The sequence below is a fragment of the Bombus bifarius genome, unplaced genomic scaffold, assembly GCF_011952205.1.
Source record: "Bombus bifarius isolate JDL3187 unplaced genomic scaffold, Bbif_JDL3187 scf7180000008490, whole genome shotgun sequence".
Classification (NCBI taxonomy): Eukaryota; Metazoa; Arthropoda; class Insecta; order Hymenoptera; family Apidae; genus Bombus; species Bombus bifarius.
Genome location: NW_022884681.1, coordinates 308,404 through 313,434, shown reverse-complemented (window position 1 = coordinate 313,434; position 5,031 = coordinate 308,404).

Genomic DNA, 5,031 nt, shown 5'->3' with positions numbered 1-5,031 from the left:
TACATTGGTCGTGCCAAACCAAACATCTTGGAATGACATTAAGATTTTTGACTAATCATGGCCGTATTGATAAAGCTGGAAAGAGAGCAGGAAGAAGAAAATATATAGATACAAAAATTTCTCAAGCTATTAGGTACAAGGTATTTATCGCGAGCGTATATTTCACAGAAACGACGCTAGTATTTAAACGGTAGATTATATCAACAAACCTCGACGATCCTTAATTTTCGATTATCGTGTTAATTTTCTGTTTCGCGGCACTTTGACATTTCACACTGTTACCGTCAAACGCAACGATACGAAAAAGGAATATAAAGAAGCCGCGATAAAGAATATCGAATATAAACATAAAACAGCGTGAAATAAACGGGGAGGCGTCCTCTCCTAACGCTAATGCTACTTTACATAAAAGTAGAACGCAAAGAGTCTGAGAGACCGCTTCCACGGGTGGAAACAGCGGCGAACAAAAAGTCTGCCGGAAGAATAATAGCGAAAGGAAGCTCGCGAGATGATCCGCGCTCCGAAGCGGAACGCTAACAATAAGTGACGCAATTAAAAGTTGCGTAACTCAATTAGGCGAGCGATTTTTCACGACGAGGCACGAGAAAGAAAACAAAGAGGAGGCGATTGTTAAAGCGGTCCAATGAAATTTTCCCCGGCGTAGACGAGGCAAGACGGTAGCGTTTTTCAATTAGATGCGATCGTTCGTTCCTCGCGTTACTTTCCAATCCTTTTGTCGGCATGGATTCCCGTTTCCCGACGGAAAAGCGGCGAACGGTAGGCAGAAGAAATCGATGAACGAGAAGGAAGGGGTTGCCGCGAATTGTTATCCGTCGCCCCTCTTTAACGAATGTTTCGAGTCGCGTCAAGGCCTGCACAGTTGCACTTTGCCCCGAGTTATCACCACAATTGTGACTACGGAACGAAACTTCTGGCCGGATCGTCCTCCGCGTTCGTTCCATCGAGAAGTTCGCTCGTTAAGCAACGATACGTCGATCGAGGAAAAGCTGCGATTCTTCGTCGCCTTCTAGAACCGAACAAATATTCCCAGACATGCCAACGTCTTTGGACGAAGACGTCTTTGGATGTATTCTTTGAGACGTAGAAAAAACGATCTTGAAACGTAGCAGACGTTTTTAGAAAATCTCGTGGCAAGATGCTGTGACGTGTATCCTCGATCAAATATTTGAACGTTTGTTTTAACGTTTTAGAAAATCGTTGGAGGAAAGTTCAGAGCTAAATCGTCGCGGTTAATTGCGGATGATTAGTACCTTTCTGAGAATCTAATTTACCTTTGTGGAGGATGGATGCAACAAGCGATCGGAATATTATTATCAAGAGGAATTAAGAAACCTTTGAACGATATAGTCGGCAAACCCGCAGCGATTGTGCATTGAAACCCGGAAGCAGGTAGAGGAGCACGAAGCGTGCATCCTGCAATTTCTCGAGTGCACACTCACGAACACTTGAGTAATTTAGCGGTACTTTGGCGTGACGTATTTTCGCTCGGCGGAGCGTATGATCAATCGGCGTAAATGAGTGCGTATAAATTCTGGCTCGCGAGCTTCTCTCATCTTTGCCTCGAGTTATTCGTGGATGCACAATTAGCCTCGCCTTGTTCGGTTTGCCTTCAATTACAGTCACGCCATCTCTTCGCCGAATTTTATCACGTTGAATTCTCTCCGCGAATCCACTCGGCTCGTTCGACTCGACAGAATTTCCTCGATACTTCCCAACAATTACTGCAGCACGAAAAAGAAACAGGAGCACGAAAGACAGAAAGAAAAAAGATACGATGAAAAACGAGGGGAAAAAGAACAGTGAAGTTCGTGTTCCGCGTAATACAAACGAACCGAAGCTTAACGAGGGAAGTTTCTTAATCTGCGCGATAGACAGCGTAGCTCGTTGTCGAAAAGCGAAGCTGCTCTTCTCGAAACGAATGATCCCGATCGATCGAGCGCGTCGCTCTCTATCTGTAGCCGGTGCGCATAAATTCCCAATAACTCGCAACAAATAACGAGGTAAATTCTCAGCAAGTAAGACGGACGATGTAAGCTGCTTTGCGTGCTGGCGCGTTCATTTCTTCGCTTCTGACGTGAACGGTGTAAACGAACGATCAAACGGTAAACTGGAATTTCTTTAGCGACGCACGATGTTTATATTATCGCGTAATATTCTCGTAAGTTCTTGCCGCCTTTGTCTGGATCCTGCAACCTCAAGCGACGAAACCGTGAAATTAAAAGAAGATTCAAAGACCTGCTGTCACAGAAGTAAGAACAGAGGGAGCAGAATCTTCTCATTTTATTTTTTCACACCAGTAACTACCGCTCCTTCCGTATCTTTGAAACGAGAAGCCACTTTGATCAATAAATTGAAAAGTACAGAAAGCTGACGGTATTACGAACACTATTCTCTTTTACCACAAAGTTTACCATTGTTTATATTATCTTCTTGCAGCGAATCTTAAATTACGAGAGTAAATCATTCATTTGTCGAGAATCGAGTATTAATCTCGTACTTATACAATGCGATTTAAGAAACGTAAGGAAGGCGAAGTTGATCAGTTTCACTTCCGACAGACTGGAATGGTTAAACTGTCTCGAAAATGCTGAATATCATTTACACGAAATTCTATCCTTTCCAAACACTCGTCAACCATTCCTCGTTTCATCTTAGCGGCCGGCGCGTCGCGCGCAACGCGGCGTTTTCTTCGCCCCTTGTGTTGTTCGTCTTAAAGTTTTAATCAAGTTACGTTCTTACGCGCGACAAAGATACTGCCTCTCGAGCGCGCAGCCACTGCAAACGGTTCTAATTTGACGTCGGACGAAGACAAAGAGGCGCGAAGGAACTCTTGGGCCGACTGCGACAGAAGAAACTATCCGCGACGTCCGAAAAGAGTCGAGCAGAGCGTCTTTCTTCTTGCAAGTGGTTGAAGACGCTTGATTGACCGAAGTTTGCTAGGCAGCGGCTGGTTCTTGTCTCCCTTGGCAATGTTTTTCAAAGTTGGAAGAAATAGGTGCTGGCAAACCGCTTCGCTTCTAAACTATGAATATTTGAATAATAAGAGGAAAGATCGATCGCCCTCTGTAACTCCGAGGATGCCTTTGTTTAAATCTGACAAATACTTGGAGATTGTCTCGTTCGCCAGAAATGCAATTGCTTGCAAAACATTTTCAACTTTCATTAGCAACGTAATTGATTCTTTAATTCTCGGGTACCTGCGTTTAAAATTATAAGTCTTCGAAAAATAGAGAACGCGAAGGAAACCTATGTTCGATCGGAAATTCCACTGCGAAGAGAATTTTGTTCAAACGGATCAACCATATTCTCGGAATTTTTAAATTGTTACCATCTATTCTCTTCGAAGAATCCCATGCAAACTTTGGAAGCGAGCCCAATTCGAACATCTTTCTATCAAATTACACTATGTGCGCTCGAAAAAAAAGGCCCTTTTATGAAGCACTTTTCCTAGAAAGTGCAAGAGGCGGGCGCGGCGCAGAAGCACACGAGTAAAAGTCAGACCGCGACAAAACCATAAAGAATTTACGGCGAGGGATGGGTGTTTCCGGTTGTGGGGCGCGGGACAACGCGTTCCTACAGGCTTCGTTTACAGAGCGAGCGAAGACCAACCCGTTACCACGAATCGTGACGCGAAAGAGCGTGCGCATGCGAGGCGACACGTTCCCGCCAAGCGTCGTAAAAAGCTTCGGACTATTTTGTATGCTGCTGACCGTCCTAGGATCGAAAATTCAGTAGCCTTGCGGCCCGATCGACTGCTCGGCTCCGAACAATAAAACGGAAAGAGATTCGCCAACTTCTCGGTAACGCCATCGCAAAGAATATTTTGGCTTCCTCGAGATCGAATATTCCGATCGTCCTCGCGGCTCTGCAAGCTCCACAAGCTAGATTGTTTTTCGATGACACCATCGCAAGTTCTTCTATCGATATCTTTTACGGGCTTTATCACGGATTTACTTTATCGCTAGGTGCGAGCAGGGCTTAGCTTTGCAAGTCTGTTACGTATGCATATGGAACCACTTATTTTCCTGACGTGCACACCGCACGTACACTCGTCGACCGTCGATCGTAAAACAACTGCAAGTTGCTAATAACGACGGTGCACGAGTTTACGTTGTTCGAGCCATGAAACAAAACTACTTTTACCTTTTACGTGGAAATCGACAGATCAGCGAAGGACTGTACTACTTGTCGCTGGGAAAGTGGAATTTAAGACGATACAAGAGTAAGAAGAGTAATCTGCTCGTTCACGCGCGAGGATATATGATCTTTTGGCGGACGAAGATACACGGGGCTGCGACACAGTGTCCAACTAAACTTACAATTTATTATTATATATACGTATACGTAGATTACAGGATTACATACGCTCTCCTATGAAATTCATTGTCAGATCAGAATAGTTTAACCTGGCTTTTGGAGGTTCTATTTGTCGCGACAAATGTATGGCTTTGTCCTGTGACAACGTAATCGAACGACGTATCTGCAAAATCACGCGTATAGCGGATGGCCACCGAAATGAAATGCGTTATCAGAAACCACGACACAAACTAACAAATTTACGATACAATTTTATTTGTTCGGCTGAAAATTATGCCAGTTTCCATAAAGTAACGTTCCATTATTACAAAATATTTGTCACGTTTCTTCAAGCTACGTTAAATGTACAAAGTACACAGTAGTAAATTAATTGATCATGAAAATCAAAATATGCGGCGACTGTGATTCCAAATTTACAAAATCTTCGCTTATACCGCTATGATTTACAATCCATTGCTTGTATCGTGGACGTGAAACTTTACGACAAACGCGTGTCTATTTCTACGATCGCGTCGCATCTACGAGAAATAATCAATCAGATTTGCATTCCTTCCAAGTGTCTTCAACGAACCGAGCCAGCCACGGTACACGAAGCCTGTCAACATCAACCATGAAACACCTAGCGATTCCCACTTGTCAACCTCGTGGCAGCAAGTTTGTCGGCCAGTCGGCTATGCAGGACTACTGATCGCG